Source organism: Cricetulus griseus, assembly GCF_003668045.3.
Source record: "Cricetulus griseus strain 17A/GY chromosome 1 unlocalized genomic scaffold, alternate assembly CriGri-PICRH-1.0 chr1_1, whole genome shotgun sequence".
Classification (NCBI taxonomy): domain Eukaryota; kingdom Metazoa; phylum Chordata; class Mammalia; order Rodentia; family Cricetidae; genus Cricetulus; species Cricetulus griseus.
Window position 1 is genome coordinate 260,497,113 of NW_023276807.1, and position 11,437 is coordinate 260,508,549.

Sequence of the window (11,437 nt, forward strand, 5' to 3'; positions counted from 1 at the left end):
TTTAATGGATACAATGCTCCTGGATGGCCTTCCAGCTCCCAGAGAGGAGACAGGACAGGCAGACTGGAAAACTGTGTGTTTTCTGGAGAAAGTTAAAATACAACGTGGGAGTGGTCTTGAGCATCTCTGGGGGAGGGGTCATCATTTGTTGGGCTTTCTGAGATGCAGCAGGATTTAGGGAGAGATACGGGAGGGGGCTTGGGTGGAATTTCCACCATAACTTTACAAACTCTTTGGGTATTGTACACTGGTTCATGCCTGGATTCTTCTTGCTGACAAGGGAAGGGGTGCGGAGGGGAGAGTCAGGAATCAGTGGGATCATGCTTAGTGGGTTGTATGAGTGAAGAAGCATGTGGTTAGCTGCCATCCTCTAGACTTGAGGTAACTGTTTCTTGAGGAGGCAGAGAAGGCATGATGCTAGGATAAAAAAATAGATTATTATCATTGGCCTTATGATTAGGACTAGTCATGAAAAGGGTGATCACTGTCAGGAAGGGAATGGAGAATTATCCTGATAGTACATAACAGGCAAGGGTGAATGAGTGAGACAGGAGAGCAGATGAGTTCTTCATTGGGACATCTTGGAAAAACAGATTTCAGTTGTTGGGTAGCTTTCCCCTTAAGCCTGGAGAGGTAGTGGTACCTATGGTGAAGTCCCAGGAGCTGGTGCAGGTGTTGGCATTATCTGGAGGACTCTCTGTGGGTTGGCCTCTGCCCAGGCAGGAGAAGTGAACCTGTAAAATATTTCTGAAAAATAGGTGGGTCAAAATGTGCTCTGGAGACTGTTAGTTATTACTAACAGTACATATTTCTTGATACAGAAACAGAACTTCTCCCAGGAAATTGCAGGTATCTGTTGAAGCAAGATATATATCTTGGTGTTATAGTAATAGGTTATGGCTTTAAGTTAAAATACATGAACATTTTAAGAAAACAACCAGAGGAAGTTTAAAACTCTGAACCTCTGAAGTTACATCTGAAACCTCTTAATCCCTGGCTATGAAGCCTGTAACATAGGCATAACTGTCTGTACTTTTAGCAGGAAACCTAACTTTATGAACTAATGAGGTAGAGGTACCCAAGTCATCAAATATCATAAGATCTGAGAGGAATAAGTAGATGAGCAAAAATGAGACTAGACAGCTTTTATAGTTAAAGTAGTCCCAGGTTTTTCTGAAATGGAAAGGAGGGGACACCATCCATCCCTGTGACAGGAATTAGAGAGGGAACTGTGGGACCTGAGAGAGAGGTCAAAACAGAGCAGACAGCTACCATGTCTAAAAGAAAACTAATGACTTACCGGTTCCTGGAGTGTTAACCTAGGCTCAGAGACAGTAATGGGAGTCACCAAGTCTGGGCATCATTAGTCCTCTACCAGCCTATGTAGTTCAAATGCTGGCACAGTATCAGCTAATGATGTTGGTGAGGCTGTACCTACATGGCTTGGCTAGAGGATAAGCCTGCATGGGACATTCTGATTTCCAGTGTCTAGACTGTCAGCAGACAGGGCATGGCCTTGTCGGTGGGTGAGGGTCAAGGCAATATTGTGTCAAATGACTGTCCTGCCCACATTTGTAGCAGGATCCTGGAGGAGTTGACATGGGTTGAGCTCCAGCCGTATAGAGCCTCATGGTGGTCTACTTCCCTTGTAACCCTTGTAATCCTTGTGGCCTCAGCCCCGATGCAAAGCCTGGCCTTGTCTTTCAAGACTAGGCTGACCCTTCTCAGGTACTGATTAAGAAATGAAAATTTTTTTTTCACCAATTCCTGTATGGGAGTTTGGGGACCCCTCCTCACCTCAACCTTTTAAATTTTTTTTTGTTTGTTTTTGCAACATCTAACACTGATTGAGAACTGAAATGGTTGGCCTGGACCATGGAGAGGAAAGTCAAGTATAGGCCAATGTGTAAAGGAGACCAAGGATGCACCACGGGTCAATAGGAGAGGAGGTGGCAGAAGGGAAAAGAGGGGAAGGTTGGTAAGGAGGAAGAAGCTGTTACTCAGCCTTCATCCTGGACAGGAAGGATGGGGAAGAGGTGGAAAGGGGGAGGAATGAGAGGAATGTGGGCCACTGAAAGGAACATGTGGCCCCATAGAAGGGGGTTGGGCAGTCAGACTTGGCAAGGGAGGTAGGGGCTGGGTCAGTGTCTTGGGTGGCAAAGTCAGGGCAGAATTTTCAGGGTCCCATTTCCCAGATAGGTGGGAATCTGGAGGCGCCTTGACCCTACACAACAAAACCTCTGCTGTGAGACACTGGCTACTGAGGGAAGGGGGGACGTGCTGTCCAGAAACTGTGAATATATGGGGGTTCTGTTTACTTGTCCCCATGCTGGCTAAATATTTCAAGGTCATGGAGGATGGAAAATTAAAAAGATCCCCCCAGTGGCCACTGTGTCCCATTGTCAAGGATATATTGAGGTCAGGCCTTAGTGTGTAGGGAAACCAGGAGTTCCGGACATATGGAGTCAGAAGCCCCAATTTAAAAAGATTTTGAAAAAGGCAGCCCAAGGACATTTGGGGATCTGGCTTTGAATGGCAGATGCCCATTTCATAAGTCTATGCCAGAACCCAAAGCTTAACCTAATTCATCCACTGAGGTAGGTCTTGGGTCAAAAACAGAATGTCTTCTGAAGAAGGATTCCCACTGGACAAGGCAGGTCCTTGTCGAAGTAACAGGTTGGAGGACTGGAATGGCTTAGTCTTTGACAGGACACCCCTAAAATAGCAGGAAGCCCTGGTCCTCTAAGGCAATGACTTGGATAGGACAACTTACCCAGTCAAAAACCTATCTTAGCTTAACAGAGAGCAAGTGTGGGGGAGATGGATGTTTTCCCACCAACTGGCCCTGGACTGTTGGGGGAAAAACAGCTCTCTTGATGGAACCTCCAGAAAGTTTCTATACCCCAATAAGCCTCTATGTCCATGCAGCAATCCAAATCTGACCAAAGGAAATCCAATTAGAAAAAGGCCACGTTTAACATATACAAAGCCCCTGGAGGTCATTCCTGTTGCCCAGAGAGGAGACAGGAAAGGGAGACTGGGAAGACTATGAGTCTGTTTTCTGGGAGGCAGTTTAAATACCCAGTGGGAGTGGTCTTGAACATCTCTGGGGGAGGGGTCATCATTTATGGGCTTTCTGAGAAGCAGCAGGGTTTGCAGAGAGATAGAGGAGGGGGCTTGGGTGGAAATTCCACCATACCACTTACCTTATCCATAGTGCTAATGAATATTTTGTAAGACAATTTTGTTAGCAAATGTAGGGAGACATTGTAGCCCCACCTCCTAGGAGCTAGCTACAAGTAAGCCTGACTACGCCTGTCAGGTAGTGGTCAAGGGAGGTTCAGGATGAGCATGGGGAGTTCTTAATGGGGCAGGAGACACGTGGGAGTCCCTCTCTCTGACCTCCCTAGCCTGCTGCCTCTGGGCACACTCTGGCTTATGCTTGGCTGGTGTTTTTCTGAATAAAGATATCTTAACCTCACGGACTACAGATTGTCTTCACTCATGCAATAAACAAATCAAAAGCAGTGCGTTAGGAGTTAAATCTGCTGTTGGTCACTTCCAGGTTGGGATTTCCATTAATACAGTCTCTGCTTCTGCAATCAGCAGACTTGTGTGTACTTGCTAATAATTCACATTTTTATGTATAATTCACGGGTAAACTGTTCACTCATTGTTACTCTATTCAAGGGTTTGAGTGTTTTGATAGAATACCATGACCCAAACCTGCTTGAGGAGGAAAGGTTTATAAAGTTTCAAGGCCATAACACATCAATGAGTGAACTTAAGACAGAACTCGAATAGAACAGGGACTTGGATGAAGGGGCTGAGGCAGGAGGTGGGGGGAATGGTGTTTACTATCTTGATCACCCTGCTTTCTAATAAGGAACCCCAGCAGTGGGGGTGGGAACTTGTCACATCAATCATCAGTCTAGAAAATGTACTACAGATGTGCCTGGAGACGGATCTGTTATGGATATTTACTCAGTGCATGTTCTCTTTTATAAAATTTTGTCAAGTTGGCATAAAACTAGCAAGAAAGTTAGGAGAAAATTAGAGGATTGAAGATGCAAGGGTATGGTATTGGTGGCAATAGGATGGCTAACCTTATCCACTTAGATGCAGAGGTGTTATGTAGACATACTATATTTCAAATCATGTGTTTTAATAATATTTCATTTTAACATTTTTCTTCTCTAAATGAATAGTTGACTTTCATGGATAGTACATTAACACTTTTAAGTATTCAATACTAATATAATCATTTATTTTTATTGTAGGCTGCTGGAAGTCCCAACAAAATTGACACTTCATACATTATTTTATGACTCATAAGAAATGTATATTTAATACTCATTTGTAGAAAAATTATGTTAAAATATCTTTTTGCAAAATCATTGTTTTGTACATGTACAGTCACTTTGGGCATTAGTATGGTGATTTCTCAGAAAATAGGGAATAAATCTACCTCAAAACCTAGAAATACCACTCTTAGGTATATACCCAAAGGATGCCCAATCATACCACAATAACAATTGTTAAACTATGTTCATAGAAGCATTATTAATAATAGCCAGAACCCTGAAACAACCTAGATAATCCTCAACTGAAGAATGGATAAAGAAAATGTGGTATAATTATACAATGGAGTATTACTCAGTGGAGGAAAAACAATGACATCATGAAATTTACAGGCAAAGGGACAGAACTAGAAAGAAAAGAGTCCTGAGTGAGGTAGCCCAGACTTAGAAAGACAAACACAGTATGTACTCACTGATAAGTGCATATTAGATGCAAAGCAAAGGACAACCAGGCTACATTCCACAGCCCCAGAAAAGCTAGGTAATAAGGAGACCCAGAAGAGAGAAGAGTGGCTCCCCCTAGGAATGGGAAATAAATGAGATCCCCTGGGTAAAGTGGAAGCTGGGGGAAGTAGAGGGCAGGAAATCAGATGAGAGAATGAGGGAATGTGATGGGAAACTTGTGGGGACAACAAAGTGGGAGAGTAATAAAAGAGATATCTCCATTGTGTAAATGTACCACATTTTCTCCATCCATTCTTCAGTTGAGGGGCATCTGGGTTGCTTCCAGGTTCTGGCTATTACAAATGGTGCTGTTATGAACATCGTTGAACAGAAGCCCTTGTTGTATGAATGTGCATCTTTTGGGTATATGCCTAAGAGGGGAATTACATTTACACAATGGAGTACTACTTAGCAGAAAAAAAAAACAATGGAATCTTGAAATTTGCAATAAAATGGATGGAACTAGAAGAAACCATTCTGAGCGAGGTAACCCAATCACAAAAAGACAAACACGGTATGTACTCACTCATATGTGGATTTTAGACATAGAGTAAAGGATTACCAGCCTACAATCCACACTGCCAGAGAAGCTAGGAAACAAAGAGGACCCTAAGAGAGACATACATGGTCCCCTGGAGAAGAGGAAAGGGTCAAGATCTCCTGAGCAAATTGGGAGCAAGGGAGAAGGAGGGAGGGAGCTAGGAGAATGAGAAGGGGAGAAGAGGAGTGGTGAGGAGGACATGAGGGAGCATAAAGGTTGAGTCTGGGGAAGAATAGAAGAAAGCAAAGACTGGAGATTCCATAATAAAGGGAGACATTTTAGGTTTTCAAAGAAATCAGGCACTAGGGAAAGGTCTGTTGATCTACAAATATAACACCAACTAACAATCTAAGCAACTGAGGAGAGGATACCTTAAATGCCCTCCCCTGATAATGAGATTGATGACTGTTTTATATGCCATCCTATAGCCTTTATCCAGTAGCCGGTGGAAGCAGAAGCAGACACCCACAACTAATCACAGAACTGAACTGGAATTAAGTTGCAGAGAAGAATGAGTGATGGGCAAAGGGATCCAGATCAGGCTGGTGAAACCCACAGAAACAGTTGACCTGAACAACGGGGAGCTCTTGGTCCCCAGACTGATAGCTGGGATACCAGCATGGGACTGCACCAGACCCCAGGAATGTGGGTTTCTGTGAGGAGACCTCTGAAATCTGTGACCTCCTGTAGTAGTTCAGTACTTATACCTAGCATAGGTGTGGACTTTGGGAGCCCAATCTACATAGAGGGATATTCCCTGAGCCTAGACACATGGGGGTGAGCCTAGACCCTATCCCAAAGGATATGACAGATTGTGAAGACCCCAATGGAAGGCCTCACCTATCCTGGGGAGCAGAAAGGATACATAATGGTAGGGTTTTAGTTGGGGGAGGTGGTAGGGGAGGAGGGGAGGGAGTGGGAACTGGGATTGACATGTAAAACAATTGACATGCAAAATACTCCAATTTAGTACTTAATATCTTTCAACTCAGAGACTGGGATATGATTTAAAAGTTTGTTTTCTCATTTGCATAATAAAGAACATGGAATGAATTCTTGTTAGTATTTTCATTATTGAAATGGTTTCTCTTCTGCACACTTCTGGATAAAAAGTGAATAATTCAGACCATACTTGGTTTTCATTATAATGACACTAAAAGTAAACAGAAAAAAGTACAGATATTAATGTTTATATCATTTATGGGGCATTTAGTGAAACAATCTTGTTTCGAATTCAAACAAAAAATAATTAGCTGGAAAAAAAGAGATATCTTTGTAGAGGCCTCATTTATGCAGGTAGGGGAAACCTGATGCTAGGGAAATTCCCAGGAATCCACCAGGATAACCCCAGCTAAGACTCATAGCAATAGTGATTAGGGTATCTGAATTGTCCTTCTGTAATCAGAGTGCTGACTACACTAATTGTCATCATAGAATCTCCAACCAATAGCTGATGGAAGCAGATGCAGAGATCCACAGCCAAACACTGGTCTGACTTCAGGAAGTCCAGCGAAGGAGAGGAGGGAGGGTTACAAGAGCTAAGGGGAGGGGATCATTAGGAGGAAACCCACAGAAATAGCTGATGGCTGGGGAGCCTGCATGGAAGCAAACTAGGCCCTCTGCATGAGGGGGACAGCTGTTTGTCTTGATTTGTTTGTGAGGCCCCTATCAGTGGGACAAGGATATATTCCTAGAGAATGCTTTTTAGGAGCCTATTGCCTATGGTGGGATGCCTTAGTAAACCTTGATATAAGGGACAGCGGTTTGGGCCTGCATAACTTAATATGCCATCTTTATTGATTGCCCATGGGAGGCCTTACCCTTTCTGAAGAGTGAATGGTGTGGGGAGCTGGGGGCAACAGTAGGAAGGGAGGGAGGGAGGACTTTGTTTGGTATGTAAAATTAATAAAAATTTTTAAATAAAAAAGTATTTTTTAAAAAAATACAATGGTCTTAAAAATGAATCCAAAAATACAGAAAAGGAATTTTAATGTGATCTTTTTTAATTATGGTGCACAAAATAAAATATAAAAATCACATAAAGCATTGATTTGAGATTTAGAAATTACACATTCTCTCTGTGGAAAATTATTTGATTTAATAACTAAATAAATTATCTAAATTTATTTGAAATGAACAAAATTTGCTTCAGATGAATTTAATTTAAAAAAATATTATATAATACTTTAAAATGCACTACATTAATAAAACTTACCATATGGAAATGAGAAGTGTCTGGAAACTTCCTTAAAACCATCAACTATGCCCAAACTTTTAAACTCAGGTACAGAGAAAACTGCAGTTTCATGAAAAACAGTATTTATGGCTGCCAAAATTTTAACCTCATAATTATGAAAATTTGAAAAAAATATACTAAAATTAAAATTTGGTAATAATGGAATTATCTGCCATTGACAATAGGTTTATCTATTACACATTCTCTATATATTTTATTCAGTACCAATGAAGAGAAGAAGGAGAATCAGAGGAACAATAATATTTGAAAGGAAATGACATACTCCAATTTAGTACTTAATATCTTTCAACTCAGAGACTGGGATATGATTTAAAAGTTTGTTTTCTCATTTGCATAATAAAGAACATGGAATGAATTCTTGTTAGTATTTTCATTATTGAAATGGTTTCTCTTCTGCACACTTCTGGATAAAAAGTGAATAATTCAGACCATACTTGGTTTTCATTATAATGACACTAAAAGTAAACAGGAAAAAAGTACAGATATTAATGTTTATATCATTTATGGGGCATTTAGTGAATCTACTTTGTTATGATCATATCAGCACGGACATGTGCTTATCCATTGGTATATGGCTAACCAATGTCAGTATGAAGGAAAATGAATTCTCCATCTCCAACCATCTATTACCAACAGTTCTTCAGGTAGATGTGTGACTTCCTGACTATCTCTCATCTCCAGTGTAGGATGATAGAGCTTGGGATCACACTTGTTCTGTGCATGATGTTGTAACTGCCATGAGTACAACTTTCCTGTTGGGTCCCAGCCCCCATGGGGTCTTTGTGAGTTGTTTTCCAGCATAACCACAGGTACCTCCTGTTTTTTTTAAGCCTCACCCACCAATATCCTGTTAAGAATCTTTCTGTTATCGAAACATTATGCCTTGTCCCCATCCCCTTCTTGCTTCATTGGCCATGGGTGGGGGCTGTTGTTTCCTTATCTATGATAGGGTGTGGGAATGTATTCTGGTAGCAGGAGGTGTTTTTTCATCTCTTGTATATAAACTGCTGGTTGCAATAAACCCATGGCATTCGCTTCTACCAAATGACCTGAGTTGTGTCCTTCTTTATCTGCAGACTCTCGCCTGGTCTGGTTCTTCAGTTGCTGGTGCTGGCACTTCTGACACTTTGCTACTGTCCTGTTGTGTTCAGAAGAAACTATTCCCTGATTATCTGTTCACCCACTCTTGTATAAAGATCCTTGAACCTTGGAAGGAGAGGAGATGATCTATATTGAGTGGAGGATTCTGTAGTCTCTTATTGTCTGCAACTTGGCCAGTTGTGGGTCTTTGTGTTTATCATTATCTATTGCAAATAGTAGCTTCTCTCATGAGGGCTCGGCATTCATTAATATATTTGTACAACAATATGTTATAACATTAAAGATTTTCTAAAGCATCCATTTAGCATAACAGTCATATTAACTTGTCACCCAATGGTTATGCCATGTATAGCCACAAGTTCTTGATCCAACACTGGTGCCACATGAATCTCTCAGCCTGTGAAGGGGAGTTAAAATACCACCAGAAAGAGGCAGTTTAATCCCATGATGGTCACTTTACTATTGTACCAGAGACAAAGTTTTGCCAGGCCTATTTGTATTTTATCTCACAAGATTAAGACCCCAGTCAAACTGATGTCTGCTCTTCTCCCACACTAACAGCTGCAGCAGCTTTAAACACTACTTATTCTATGCAGTTGGGAAATAAGTTATAGGTAAGTATAGATTAACAACTATAAGTTATGTGACTTAGATATGTGGTTTTTTTAAAAATATGGTCTCCTCTTCAAGTTGGGAAGGGTAGCCGAGAACATTGGCAATAAAGAATCTGTAATAACTGGGAACCTATGTGAACTCACTGGCCCAGGACTCCAATGGACTCCACAAGTCCATTCCGGAAATTGTGCTTTTTATTTGTTAGCCGATGGTGTGCAGTAGGAGCATTTTCATGTGATTACAGGTTATTTTGGAGACAGGTCTTCCACAGCAATGCATACATTGTTAAATGACTTTTAGGAAGGTGTTTAGAGTTATATGTCTTCCAATATTTCTGCTTCTAGCCCACATTCCATCATACACCTCCTATAAACTCTTTCTGTCCCATTAATCCCATTTAAAGTTTATATCACTCCAGTTTATCCTCTTTTAAAAGGCCTTTCCTGTGGCTTCTTAGTAATTTCCTGACCTCTATTGGTATTTCATCAATAACACATCTCCATAAAGTTTCAAAGCATTGACACAAGTACAACCAGAATTGTGTGCGTATGTGATTATGAATTTGGAACTACCTGTTGCAGCTTATGGGGTTCCACACTGTGTACACAACTAAAACAATGGTTTTCCCTTTCTCAGGTTCCATCAGTAGGCAGTAGTTCAGAAGGAATGACTATCAGCCCCTAGAGTCTCTTCCTGGCAGGATTACTAACTGTTGATATGCGTTGCTTTAATTTAGTTGCTCTGTTATTTTTACCATACTAAATAGGTAAATGTAAATTATAAGTAAATAACATAAACGTTCATTTGATGAATCATAGGTTTACTTGAAAGGATTTCTGAACATATGGGAAGCCAGCATTACAGTGCTGAAATAGAAGCTGATAGTGTCTGCAGAATAATTTCTACTTACATGTGGTGAAGTGCAAAAACCTATATGTAAAAGGTTTCTAAAAAATGAAACAAAAGTTGATAATAAAAAATTGTGTAGCTGCTGCAAAACAGGAGAGACATTTATTAAAATGATCTGAAAATACAATTTAGAATAGATTTTCTTTGAAAGTAGAGATAAATGGAAAAAAACGGTTTATCTCAATTATCTCTTCAGAAATCACAAAAACTATTGATTCAAAGCTTCTGGGCACATACCAACAGATAAAGTATTTGCAAAGCATGTATCATATGGAAATTCGTTTTGAATATAAAAACAAATCATGTAAGAAAATATGGTAAGCATCCAATAAAAGGCTGGTATTTACAGAGATATTGTTTCTGCAGATAAAATATAAAACAAAAATGATACATAGAATGATCTATGAAATAAAATTAATCCCAGAGAATTATAGATTAAACCACAATAAAATATTACTTTAGACACACATATTTCACGATAAGGATGAATGAGCAGAAAACTATTCCAAAGAATAATAAAAATAGTGAAAATCAAAAACATAGACAATAACAAACATTCTGTCTGCTGTGAAACTGACTCTCATCATACATTTCTAGAGAGTAAGACATTGCAGTAACTTTGGAAAACACTTATTTCACAAACCTACTCACCATATAAACAAGCAACTCTATTCCTAAGGATAACTATGAAGAATTGAAGCTTCAGTCTACCAATAATGGCATGACAGTTTATAACAGCAGTCTAGGAAAACAGAAAACATCCACCCATCAATCAGTCAATGACTGGATTGAAAGCTGTTAGGTCTGAGTTATATGGTATTTCACATCAATACAAACAGTGGTGTATCAATGCCTGCTCTGAAATAGAAGAAACTAGAAAGCATTGTGCTTAGTTAAAAGGCCAGTTAAGCACATATTGTAATATTAAACACATGTAAAGTGTTCTTAATAGGAAAATACTTAAAAAAGAAACAGTGCATTAAGGATTGTATGCATTAGATGGGACAAATAGAAGGTGATGTCCATGAATAGTTTCAAATTTATTCTGTAAGCTGTTTCAATAATTTCATAATAATTAACTTATACAATGGCCGGGTGAGTTTTATGAAATGCAAATTATATAGTGGTAGGATTTTAAGAGAAGACGGGACAAGCAAATTGAATATTCAGTTGATATTCAGCCTCATGCTTTTATTTATAACAATAGCT